Source organism: Nipponia nippon, unplaced genomic scaffold (assembly GCF_047370975.1).
Source record: "Nipponia nippon isolate SJK-2023a ecotype South Korea unplaced genomic scaffold, ASM4737097v1 scaffold_5, whole genome shotgun sequence".
Classification (NCBI taxonomy): domain Eukaryota; kingdom Metazoa; phylum Chordata; class Aves; order Pelecaniformes; family Threskiornithidae; genus Nipponia; species Nipponia nippon.
Genome location: NW_028262369.1, coordinates 58,939,046 through 58,952,702, shown reverse-complemented (window position 1 = coordinate 58,952,702; position 13,657 = coordinate 58,939,046). Strand labels below are relative to the sequence as shown.

General features: G+C 47.3%; 1 protein-coding gene across 1 annotated transcript in view; it reads left to right on the top strand.

Moving 5' to 3' along the window:
- Positions 1 to 727, top strand: part of TRPM8 (transient receptor potential cation channel subfamily M member 8) — a 53,306-nt gene extending 52,579 nt beyond the window's left edge. The window contains exon 27 of the mRNA XM_009462351.2: positions 235 to 727. The gene's annotated coding sequence lies outside the window, so the exon portion shown is untranslated. The remainder of the gene's footprint in view (positions 1 to 234) is intronic.
- Positions 728 to 13,657: the final 12,930 nt, after the last annotated feature.

Here is a 13,657-nt window from a genome sequence, read left to right as displayed (position 1 = left end):
TCTGCTGCTGCTGCCAAAATCACTTTGCTTTTCAATTTCACTCAAAGGGACCTGTTCATGGGTTTCCTTTAGCTGTTAATCGCTTGTGTTAATGAATCAATCTCCCTTCCCTTTCCTTTGTGTAGTAGCCAGATCTAGCTTGCTACTTGCATGGTTGGTCTGTCTGTCAGACCTGCTGAGGTCTGTAATGCTGGCATGCCAGAATACAATGTATTTAATCATCATCTCCTGCAGGAAAGACAGCCTTTGGTCCAACCATGCACCCACATCTCAGACTCCACATGAACAGCGTGGACTTCTTCCTGCTCTACCTGGAACTGTGCGGCAGTGCAGAAGCTCAACTGTTAGAACCCTGCATGGGAGAGACTTAATTCATCCTGAAAGTGTTTCCAAAAGCCCTGTGTGCAATCCTTGCTTGTTTCTTTAGTGATAATTTGTATACTTGGAGCATTGCAATTAATTTAATTTTTTCAAACATCTGTTTGCAGGTGTTTGCATTTTGAAATGGAGAAGAGATTGTTGCCAGCTTTAAACATTGTGATGCTTGCTATGGTGAAGTTGCTCTTTCTGCTTTTTGTCTAAAATAGCAGCTGAATCTTGCGGCATTTTGTGTGGTATAATTGGATGCATTACCAATGGAAGCGAAACCACTGCAAATGGCATTTATTTACCTTGCAAAGCATTGTATCTGTCTTCATCCCCAGTGTCTAGGAACGGTCTCCCAAGATGTTTGATTTTGAAGGTTTAGGTATTTTTCTTTTGATGGCAATGGCTATCATAGCCCATACACTTTACCATGACTTGCAGCTAGTCTGAGGGCTGTCAGGCAGAATACATGGATGCTTACATGAGTGCCACATGAGGTCTCCAGATGAGTAGTTAGGTAGATGGAGAAAGAATTTCTGCTGAAGAACACTGCCCAGGTGAGTCACCTTGACCAGCGGAAATGCAGCCATCTGTTCCCTGGCTAGAAACCAAAGCCTGCGTGCAGGCCTGCCTCTGTGCACAATAGCATGTTCCAGTCCATGTGTGCTGTGAAAACATGTTGGTCCAAGATGGTGAAGACAAGACAAGACCGTTTTGTGTGTTTTGGTGTTTGCTTCAGTAGAGGGATATGAAGCGCTGTTATACGTGGGGAATGTTTCTACTTTGGGATGCAGCTGATTGAGGTGCAGCTTACTGACTGAGGAGGCCAGCATATGCATGCGTTGTTTACTGGAGCTGCTGCTCTGCTTGTCTTTGTAGATGAAAATGGAATAGTTTTACAGGGAAAACTGTGATGAGGTGTTATCAGAAAGGTTACTGCTCTTTTCTTGCTGCTTTGCATTACCTAACTTTACTGTAGGCTGTGCATTACACGATCCTGGGGGATATAGCACTACCAATAGCAGAGTTACTTGTTTACATGTGGAAATATTTGTGTTTTCCTGTTAAAATTTTATAAAGGACTTGGGCTTTCATTGACTTCTGTGGCAGTTAGCTAGCATCATAAATTATTGAGATAAGTTTCCTTTCTAGAAATTATTTTCCCTATGTCATTTGTATGCCTTGATTGTGAAAATTTTGCTTTTAGTTCATTTCTTTCATATATAAAACGTGCAGTATACTTGCCAGCAGCTCTAGTGATCTGTTCTCTTGTAAAATGGTGAATGTAACTTTGAACCAAGTTCTGAAAATTCAAAACCCCATCGCTGCCAGCCTGCACCCCACACACGCTGCTTTCCCTCGGGCATGTGGCCCCACGGGCTCCTCTCCCTCCCTGAGTCTGGGGCTGCTGACGGAGCCCCAGACCAGCTGGGCTTTGGCGCCAGGGTGGCACCGCAGCTCCCCGGGGAGCAGCCAGCCCTCTGCTCCCTCCAAACCCCGGCACCAGCCGGCTGCTGGCTGGGCGTCGTGGGTGTCCTGGCAGGGGAGTCCAGTCCTGGGTGCAGGGGGAAGAGTCTGCACCAACCCTTCCCTCCGTCCCCTTGTGCTCTCTCCAGCTGACAGAGTACAGCAGCAGAGCAGACGAGTACCTGCAGCAGTGCCTGCTGTACCTGGACAGCCCACAGGAGTCCATCCGAGAGGCGGCCGTCAGGTTCATTGGTGAGCCACAAGCCCCCGGCGGTCCGTCCCTGCCCCACTGCAGCTTGGCCCCAGCCCGGGCTGTGCCACCGGCAGCAGGAATCGGCCCAGTGGCTGTGGAGCCCCGACTGCCCGATGCAGGGCCAGGGCGCCCACGGGGCTCCCTGCCACCCTCTCCCACCCCCTGCCCTTGGGTGTTACGCTCGGGGAACGCCCCAGCCTGAGCCCTGACAAGGGGAAGAATGCTGCTGGGGCTAGCAGGATTTGTGACGGACTGTGTGTGCCTAGGGTTCACAGCACATGAGGGGACAGCAGAAGAAGCTCCAGGTCATCTATGAGGGTGAGTGAGGGCAGCGGGGTGTCAGCGGGGACTGGCAGGGAGGAGGAAAGACCCTGGGCAGGGATATGTGATCCCTGCACGGACGAGGGGCGGTGTGGGCAGAGCAGAGAGAGATTTCAGGGGCACGTGGGGTATTCGTGGCTAGCACCTTCTGGCTGATCCATTAGCCCCTGCTCCCTCCTGGCCATGGGAAGAGCTGGGTGGGGTGGCCCTGGCAGAAGGGGTTCCTGAGGTCCCCACAGATCTGGGCTCTGACCTCGGCTCTGTTCCAGCCCTTCAATGCATAAAGGACAACACCAGCTGCTCCTTATCAAACCTGGTGGCTCAAACCCTGCTTGTCCTAAGAGCTGCAGAGAGAAAGTCTTCTTTCGGATTCAGACTAACAGTGCTCCAAGAACAGCTCTGGAGGACATGGAGGAGAAGACCTCTCCTGAGCACCAGCTTTCTGTGCTGCTGGAGCTCTGAGCAGAGCTGATCCTGGGCACAGCTGAGGGTACACGGAAGGCTGGGTGGCTCCTGGCCTTTTGCTGCCAGCAGGACAGATCCAGCCCTTGGGTCCTGCCCATCCCCTTCGCCTGCTCCCAGGTTATCCCTCCACTTGGCCTTCCATGAATAAACAGTCTGGCTTCTTCACCTTATCCATGTGTCTTTTCTTTGTGGAAATAAAATGGCAGAAAACTTGGGCCCTGAAGCACACAGGCCCTGGTCCTGCCTTTCTTTTGCCCCATGTGCTGTGTGCAGAGACAGAGAGGAACAAGGGCAGTTCATGGTGGAAATGCCCTCCAGTGGGGTCAGTCCCTGTTCTGAAGGTCCCATCACCTTCACAGATGCAAGAGGATCTTTCTCCATCTGGCCTGGGTCTCAATGCTGCAGAGGAGAAAGCTGGCAATGGATTTTAGGAGAATGGCCTTCTCCACACAGTGGCAGGTGGGTTGGGGTGCTGAGCAAGGGGATGCTGGCCATGGAGAAGGAAGTCCTAGAGTTTTATTCCTGCTTTTCCCTGCATATTCCCTAGGTGTTCATTGCTGAAAATAACTGCTATTTCATCTCCTGCCGGCCCCTCCACCAGCCGGTTGGGTCCACCATCTCAGATGGCAGCTGGAGCTGCAGTCATTCATTGCCTGGGAGCCCAGCTAGGCTGCTGGCTCCTGGCCCATTCCTCAGCTCCTGCCTTGCTGCTGCAGGGATCAGCAGAGGGCAGGACAGTCTCACCAAAGGGCAATTCTCAGGAGACAGGGCTTCCCCCTGAGAAGTAGCCACCCCAGCTCCCTAGAGCAGCACCACAGAGATGAAACCTCTCCTAATGCAGCTTGTACCCATTGGCCCTTGTCTTCTCTATGTGGCTCCCTGTGAAGAGAGGGCCTGTATGCTCTTTGCAGCTACCCTTTAAGTACTGTGATGAGGTGTTCCCCCCGAGCCTCCTCATCTCCAGGGATAAGAGACCTAACTCCTGCAGTCCTTCCTCATGAGGTAGGTTCTCCTGCAAGTGCCGATGGGCACCCCAGCTAGCTGGTGGCTGTACAAGCCTACCCAGAAGCTTAAGGTCTCCAGGGAGTTAGAAAGGCTTATTAAGCAGCGCTTTAAGGTTGTTGGAAGCATGGTGGTAGAGACCAGGTGAGGGCTGCGCTCTGCAGCAGACAGGAATCAGCTGCCTGGCCAGGATGGCCTGGGGTGAGTGGAGGTGGCCACCCAGACAGATCTTTCTGTCAGGGAAGCTGCTGTCCAGATGGAGGGCTGCAGAGATTCCACCCTGCTCCTGGGTGCAGGAGGGTGGAAGCTCCACCTGTGCAAGGTGTGCTCTGGTGGAGTCACTCAGGCAGCGGGTGGAGGAGCTGCAGAAGCAAATTAGCAGACTATGCTGCATTGTGGGGGGTGAACAAGAAATAAGAGTATTATTCCAGGCTTTGCAGGAGAAAATACTGGGGCCCTTTGGCACGGACCTCCAAGGACCACCAGACAAAAAGTTTCAACCGTGAACTGACAGCACCTTAGAGAAGGAAGTGCCATGGTCTCTGGTGGCCTGTGGGACCAGGATATCACTTCACTCCTATTCCTCATATGTACCAACCAGCAACAGATATGAAGCCTTGGCAGTAGACAAAACCAACAAGCAAGATGCACATGGAGGAACTGCACCAGCAGCACATACTAAAAGCTGCAAAAGGAAGCATCAAGTGCTACTACTGGGTGACTCTCTGCTGAGAGGCACTGAGGTGCCCATCTGCTGGCCTGATAAACAGTCAAGGGAAGTTTGCTGCTTGCCAGGAGCCAAGATCTGGGATGTCACAGAGGGATTACCACAGTTGGTAAAAAAACACATACTACTGTTCCCTACTTCTTTTTCTGTGTGGGCCAACAGAACCTGATCTTCACAGGTGACTTCAGTTACTTGGGCATTTGTTGGGAAAACAATGCAGCTGTGTACAAGCCATCCATCAAGTTCCTGGAATGCATTGAGGACTGTGTCCTGCTACAGATGCTGGACATGCTGACTAGGAACAATGCATTGCTACATTTACAGCTTGCAAACCAAGAAGACTTAATTGACAACATGTTATCCTTAATGTTATCCTTAGACACAGTAACCACAACATTGTAGAGTTTAAGATCTTGCAGAGTACACTGAAGGCCAGTAGTAGGACAAAGACCTTGGATTTTAGAAGAGCCAACTTCAACATGCTCAGAGCCCAGCTGCAAGGGATTCCATGGGAAGCATCCACGGAGGGCAAAGGAGCTTGTGAATGCTGGGAGTGATTGAAGAATAGCCTCCTGAAAGCACAGGAACAGTCCATCCCCTACAAAGGGAAAAGACAAGGGCAGAAAAAGAAACCACCCTGGCTTAACAATGAGTTTTGGGTGTGCTTAAAAGCAAAAAAAGAAGCACACTGGCTGTGAAAAGGCAGCCAGATAGCCGCTGAGGACTACAAGAACCTTGCTAGAGCATGCAGAGATGCAGTCAGAAAGGCTAAGGCTCAGCTAGAAAACTGGCCAAAGCTGTCAAGTACAAGAGAGGGTTCTTAAGATACTTGAGCAGTAAGCAGAAACACATGAAAGACATAGACCCATTACTAAACATGATAGGGAATGTAGTCACTGATAATGCTGACAAGGCAGACGTTCCCGGTACCTTCTTTGCCTCTGTCTTTACCTGTGTAGCTGCACCCTAGATCACAAGATCAAGCAGCTATGATAATACGTGTGTCGACCCACCAGAAGGGGAGGTCTGCGGGGTCTTGCAAGGGCTCAACCCACATAAATCTATGGGCCAGGGCAGAATCCACCCCAGGGTATTAAGAGAAGTGTCTGACATTTTTGCAAGGCCACTATCTATAATATTTGAAAAGTTGTGGAGATCAGGGAATGTCCTTGATGTCTGGAAGAGGGTAAATGTCATACCCAACTGCAAGAAGGGCCCGTTAGTCTTACTCCAGTCCCTGGGAAAGTAATGGAACAAGTCCTCCTAGAAACGGTTACCAACTAAATGAAGCAGGTGACTGCAAAAAGCCAGCATGGATTTAGCAAGGGCAAACCATAACAGACTACCCTGATCACCTTCTACAACAAAACAACCCCTGTTGACATGGGGAGAGCAGTGGGTGTTGTTTACCTGGACTTCAGCAAAGTATTTGACACTGTTTCCCACAGCCTTCTCCTGGACAAACTGGCAAGAAACAGATTGGATGGGTGGTCTGCAAGATGGGTAGGAAATTGGCTAACAGATCACACTCAGAGGGTGGTAATGGTTTTTAATCAGGCTGGCAGCCTGTCACACGTGGTGTCCCCAGGGATCAATACTGGGCCCGATGCCGTTCAACATCACAGATGATGGGATTGAAAGCACCCTCACCAAGTCTGCTGATGCCACCAAACTGGGTGGGGAGGTGAACATGTCAGAAGGGAGAGACATCTTACAGAGAGACCCGGGCAGGCTGGAAGAGTGGGCTAGCAAGAACAGTATGAAGTTGAACAAAGACAAGTACAGAGTCTGCCACCTGAGACAGAATAACCAAGGAGCCCAGTACAGGCTGGGATCTGTGTGGCTGGGGAGCAGCCTTGCTGAAAGGGACCTGGGGGTCCTGGTGGACAACCAGCTGAACATGAGACAGCAGTCTTTCACTCCTTCTGGCTCATTGCACTTCAGAGAGGGACAGGGGAAGGGAGAAGGCTTTTCACAGCCGCCACTGTGAGAAGGAGGCTTGGGTTCTCTGCAGCTGCAGAGACCAACTTTAAACATGGTCCAACCCAAGCACCTGCCAGCAGGGTCTGTTACCCACCTTTCAGCTGAGATCTGAGTGGGAGCATCTCTGCCCAGCTGAGAGCCCCAAGGCAATGGCTGAGTCGCCATCCCTGGAGGTATTTAAAAGACAGGTAGATGTAATGCTCAGGGACATGGTTTAGTGGTGGACTTGGCAGTGCTAGGTTAACGGTTGGACTTGATGATCTTAAAGGTCTTTTCCCACCTAAACAATTCTGTGAGTCTAAGGGGGGCACACAACCCCTGTCACAACAAAAGAAATCCTGCTGGGTGAAATGACTGCTTTCTTATCAGCGGATTATTGAACATTAAATACACTGTCATGGTGGCTGGCTAGCTCCTGGGACATGGTCAGTTCAGGACAGCAGTGAGAGCTGTGAATTAAAAGGCCTTTACCCACACACGCACATCTTGTCTATTTAGGCTTTTTTAACCCATGGCAATATGTATTTGCCTGGCTTTTGCTGCTGTGCCCCAAGAGGTGATGGATCTATCCTGCTTTTTATTTCCCTTACACAATAATCTAAGCTAGGGATGCATAAATTTAGTGTCATAATATTCTAGTGGCTGATCTCTCTAGGCCTGTGCCGCCTCTTCTGTGTGGATGGAGATGGTTGCAGACAGACGGAGAGTTAGTCACAGCCTCTTCCTTGGTGGAAGCTGCTCTGGCCCAGAGCCAGCACAGAGCTGAGACGCATGGGCCATGCACCTTGGAGAGTCCTTCTCTGTATGGCACCCACTGATCTTGATGTGTCCCTGGCCTCAGGAAAGGGTTGGAAGGTTTGGCTCCCAAAGCTTCCAACTAATTGGCCCTTTCTGTGCATCTTGGAGAGAATGAGGTAGGCATTTTTGGCAGCTGTTACTGCTGGGCATTAGCAGACATTAAAATCAGGGTGTGTTCTTGAACAAGCACAGCTTAGACATCCTGAAAGGAGCTGGATGCTGTTTGCTCTTCTCTGTTGGCATGTGAGGGTTTGTGTGGTTTCAGGATGACATTAGAGTGTTGTGGGTATGTGAAGGGGTACTACATGTACACAAGTTGGCCTTTAGACAGCTAGTCCTGTCACACTGGGTCCCAGCAAAACCTCCTGGCTGTCCTTCATCCACATGTGGATGCTGGTCAAGACTGGAAATGGAGGCAGCTGATTTTAAGCTTACACAACAAGCACAATGATGTTGCTTCAGACGTCCTTCAGGATATACCTGTCCTGCCGAGTCTCCCCTGATCTGACGGATGCTTTCCACATCTTGTGGTACAAGTTGCTTTCCTGTGGAAATGTCCTACACCTGTCCCCAGGGATGGGGGCCCTGGCATGGGATGGAGAACTGCGGGGATGGGAGGATGCAGCGTGGCCCACTGCTGATATTTGAGGCTCCTGGAGGAGCGGGCGATGCCTGAGGCTGTGCCTCTTGCTCAGGAGGGATGTGTGTGCTGCTGGAGCCTGCCGTAGGAATCTCAGCATGAAAGTAGTGCCTGGGTGTTATAAATAAGCCAGTCTGTATTTTCTCACAGAGGAGGCAGCTTACATGTTTTTGCCCCTGGCTGTCTTCTGCTTTTCCATTATTAATTTGATTTAAAACATTGATATGATACCATCTTAAGGCAACTTTCTGTTGAGTTATTTTCCTGCATCCCCAGTATGAGTGGGTAGTAACTCTTGCTTTATGCCGTTCCTATTATTTTTTTTTTGTGTAGGACGTTAATGTGTTCCCAATAACAACATTGTAAAACTGTCATCTAAGAAAGACGTAAATCTAATAATCTCCCTGTTAATTTATGATACGAATTTTCTGCTATCAGGAAATCTTTCTTGTGAAAAGGAATATTAACAAGATCGTATAAAATGCTTTTTTTTTTTTTTAAGAGGTATTTGCTTAAAAGATGTGGATTTGCTCTTCATGGCAAATAGCTGAAAAACAATGTGTTTTATCTGCAATGTGGGCTTGGCCTGGGAGACACTAAAATGACATACAGTTAAAAATATTGGCTTAAGCAAGGATATATGAGTAAGTGAAGGTTGAAAGCATTCTGATTGCCTAGGCTGGTGGCTGGTATGCAGGTACTGTGAACAAGGATTTATGTAATTTAGAAATTAATTACAGGCTGTAATTAAACTTTGATTGCAATAAATTTGCTTTTTGTGAAGTCTCAGATTCATAAATATAGGATTGTTTCAGCAGGAGCAAAAAATGCAGAATGAGGTTGTAGCCACGTGGCTGTATTGCCTGCAGCAGAACTGCTACAGGTGAAGTATTTCTTGGGGTCTACGAGAAACCCTTTTGCCCACTTTTGGCTGGAGTGCACCCAGTTGCTAAAAGAAAGGGCTAGTTTGTAATGAATAACTTATTCACAGACTTCATCTTTCTTTCCTTTTCTGCTCCTAAGAGGTTTTGTTTGGATATTAGAGATGTTTTTTGTTTTGTGACTAGTATCAGCATAGAATTCGAGCTATGAAGTATTCAGGATGTTTGTGCGGTGTTTTGTACTTGGCTCATATACATGTGCTGATGGGGACCTAGTGCTTATGCTGGAGCGTAACTGTAAAAATTTCTGTAAATATTTGCTGATGGGCTTAGATTGGGAACACTTGATAGCTGACTCCCACAAATGTTTTTTTCAGGGAAACCTGAACACATGAAATGTTCCTACCTTGCTGGAGCTGTACTTGTATAGAATTAGTTACTTTGGATGACTTCTGCTCTAAGGCCTGTGACAGCATATTTCCCTTAAGGCCCTGCCTCTTGCAGTTTGGGAATCTCTGCTTAAAAGCAAGAAAAAACCCCAAAAGCTTGCTGCAAGCCCTTAAAATGGTCAGCAAGACATAAAGTTGAACTATAAAATCCACAAATCCAAAGACAGCAACCTTTACCCATAATTTTCTTCAGTCTTTTGGCTTTCTGGGGTTTGATGCTCAAATATTTGAGTGCTAAGAATCACTGGTGTCGGTGATGACTTTGATGCTGTGCCAAGCACTTAACACTCAAGAGGCAGAGGAACTCTAACGCTACAAAACTGTTGAATCAGGGAGTACTTAATGCTGAAGAAAATGCTTCAGGAGCACCACTCGTGTCACTGTTGGAGCTGGTTTATCCATGTTAATGTCTACCTTTTTTGCTTTCTGCCAGTGCCATGTGATTGCATTTCGCTAGCGTGTATGCCCTTAGGACATTTGTTTGTGTGTTCAGTACATCAGGAAAGTAATTGTATTTGTTTCTGTGAGCTGGACATTGCAATCAAGTCTGTCTGGTAAATGCAGCCACTCAGGGAACAGAGGCATTATCACACGGTTGGTGATGTATTGCACTGAATGCGAGTGTGGCAGATTGACCCCAGCTGGCAGCTAAGCCCCCACCCAGTCACTTCCTCACCTTTGCCACCAGTGGGATGAGGGAGAGAATGGGAAGGGCAAAAGCAAGAAAAAAACCTTTCTGGATTGAGATAAAGCAGTTTAATAAGTGAAGGGTTAAAAAAAAAAAAGAGAAATAGTGATGCAAAAGCAACTACTCATCACCAGCCTGGCCAGTCCCTGAGAAATAGCTACTTTGGAAAAAATTCCTTGATGCTGTGTAAGCACTGCTCAGAAATAGCTGAAACATCCATGTGTTACCAACACTCTTTTGGTTGCTAATTTGAAACATAGCACTATGCTGGCTGCTATGAAGAATACTAACTCCATCCCAACCAAACCCAGTACAGCAAGTTATGATTTGCAACAGCAAAGTGCACATTTAAATAAACTTGGCAAAATAATTATATACCTAGGAAGAGACTGCAAGTGATGAAACAGAGAATTCACTTGGAAATGGTTGCTCAGTTTGGCTGGAGGCAGAGTTGAAGAGGGTGGTGGATGATGCTTGAAGATGCTGACAGATGCTTGCAGATAAACTTTTGTGAGTTTATTGTGAAATCAAACCAAGGATTTCAAGGGTTTCCTCCAAGCATAAATGGAGGAAGAAGTGTTGCAGTACTGTGAACCAAGGAGGATCAGTTAGCCTTTGCAGACTGGGTGCAAAAGCTGTGTTGCATCACAGGGAACCTAGATTCGATTCCTGTTCCCATAGTGCTGCCACAGGTGGAGTTTTAAGCTTTGTGCACATACATGTACAAGGGGTGGTTGATGAAAACAGTATAATTACAAGAATTTAAGATAGTGCTGCAAAGTCTCTGTCTCAGAAGTGATTGATTGAGCAAAGTCCCTACTGACTATGATCAACCAGGATCTACTCTGGGTCCCCAGGTGGGCCATGGGCTACAGGTGTTTATCAGGAGTGGTCCCAGTTGCTGTGAACCTGCTGCCTGGGCTGACAGAGAGCCAGATCTGTGGCTTCTGCCCTGCAGGACATCAGGCTGTGTCTAGTTTGGATGGTTTTTGCTTGCACAATACTGACAGAATTAGGGCAGACTGGTAGCATAGAGGGCTGCAGCAGGTGCCCTATGGCTTTCCTGCTCAGGCCTTTTCTGCTGTGGTTCAATCCTGGAGCTGATTTGCTCTATAAATCTATAATGAGAGATACATAAGAGGTTCAGCAGCTCTTCTTTGTACTGTTCCTTTCTTCTGTGTGGGTGTAGGTAATCACTGCTGGTTGTTTGGACTCTAGAATATCTTGTCTTGCTTTCCTTTGCTGCACTTGCTGAGTAGGTGATGTTCCTCCTGTAGCTGTAACCAAGAACTGTTATCCTTGTTGCAGAAAGGACCAACACCCACCGGGGCCAAGTGATCCAGGGAGTCTATCAAAAAGGAGGACATGAGATGTGGGGAGCAGCTTGCCAGCACTGTGGTCTGTCTGCATCGTAGAGTGCTCTGTATCATCGTGTCACTTTTGCACAGGTAGTGCACAGGATTAGTGCTCTGTGCTCTGGCTGCCAAAGGGTAGCAGCCAGGACACTTGCTCCCCACTGTAGCTAAGTATCTCAGTAATGGGTGGGCAGGAGGAGGCTGTAGCACAGGTAGAAGGTGGCAGCTAGTATTCATGCTGATAGGGAATCCCTTAATGGGCAAGACTTCCCCGCGCTAAGGCGTGTTCCTGGTGGAGAAAATGTAATGCAAAAAGGAAAAGGAGATTTTAAGCTGCTTGGGATTCACTTTTGTAAGGAGAACATGGCCAGCTGTGCACTGTCTCCTGAGGAGTCTGTGTTTGGAGTGTGTCTGAGAGAGGAGAGGCCTTATCCTAGCTTTGGGCTTTAATTCTGTTGGTTGTAAAATGTGAGCTTAGGTAGCCTGGCTTGAATAATAAGATTGGGCTGATAATACCTCTTCTGAGAGCAGTGTGCTTGGAATCAGAGTTGATTTACCTGCATGGCCCTCAGCAATTCATAGGGAAAAGTGTCAGCAGATGTGCAAGACAAGTCCCTTTTAGGCTGTTTCATTTAAGCATTTGTCAGATGCCCAAGCACAGCCCTTGAATGAATTCATAAAACTAATTGCTCCAAGTAATTAAATGAGTCTTACTTAAAAAAAATACACCACTTTGCTGTATCTTTTCAACAGAGAGGACACAGCTGCTCATGCGATGTCTAATCTGGGAGAGCAGGGGATCTGTGCTCTTCTCAATGCTGGGGGAAAGGAATGGTTAGGACAAGGCTTGGTGGTGGGATCCAGAGTAGGTCAGATAGCGTAGAAGGAGCTACCAAGCTGTTCCTGAGTTTCCTGTCCACTCCTAACTGTGCTTGTGCTGAGTGCTTGCCTGGAGGTATGTGCATATGTGGAGGACAAAGGTTGGATACCTGTTTTTTGTGTTTGAGGGCCTCCTCTCCATCATGTGGTGTGTGCTTACCAAGGGACTGACATGCTGTGGTTCTCTGTCCTTGTACATTTTTCTCCAATCCTCCTTCTACTATTTGCACTTATTTGTTCTCTGTGCTCTCAGGTAAACAACCTCTGCAGTCAGTGCCCCTGCCTCTTAGTGCCATCACAAGTGAGCTGATTCTAGGAGTGTTTCTAAAGAGCATAAGAGCTGCCTGCATCCCTGGGTTTGGTGGTGGTTATTTTTTTACAGAAACTGTGGCTATGCACCATCTGTTGAACCAGGACCAGAAGCGATTACTTGGGTTTTTCTTTGCTTCATTATACTGAGCTCACACCTGTACAGTCCAACCTCAAGCACCACATTGGTCCCTTTCAGCATCTGAAAGTCTTTGTGGTTTCATGTGTACCCTGAAGCTTTTGCATCCTTGCTGCTGTGCAGGACATGAGACAAAACAGTGCCTGGAATTGCCTGTTTGGCTAATTCTTGGTTTTGCTGCTCATGACTAAAGTAATTATCTAAAATATATGCTGATTTAAAGGTTGAGCTCACCACCAGTGACTTTTTATCTAATGTCTAAAACCTTGTGTAACTGCTCAGAGACTCTAAAAAACAGAGATGAAAATCACAGCTTTTGTATTTAAGAATCCTTGAAGTTGTTTGAACTTCTGATTTTTATGGTTATGGATCCTAACGCCTCTGGGAAATTACAAAAATATACTACATTTTTTTTATTGAAAGAACGATTGTAACTTGAAGAAATAACTTTTTTTTTAATTCACACTAAAAATTCATGACTTGTGTTCCTCTGAATATGCACTTTCTCATGACTTGCAGCCAGAAACAACCCTTTGTATGTTGAGTTACACTGATGATGAGGGCTGAGGTTGAAATAGCATTAGAAGGAAATGCTGTTAATGTGACTGAATACCAGAAAGACTGAGCCTACTTCAGCAGTGCAAGCCACTTGCACTAAATGACAGCGTGAGGCTCACAAGAGTATGACACTGGTGGCTGTACTTGGCAGTCAATGGCTTCAGAAGTTGGAGGTGAATGTTTTGCCTGGTTTCACCTAGGATTTCAAGTTTTACCAGGGCTTGGTTCGACCGGTCGTTGCAAAGAATGCAAAAGGATGTAAAAGCTGAACTATCTGAGAACATGCCCTAGGTACAGGGAGAAAACCTCGAAAATTACCAGTACAGTCAGCGAAAGTTTTTTTTTTTTTTTTTAAAAAAAGAAAATTAAAAACAGCT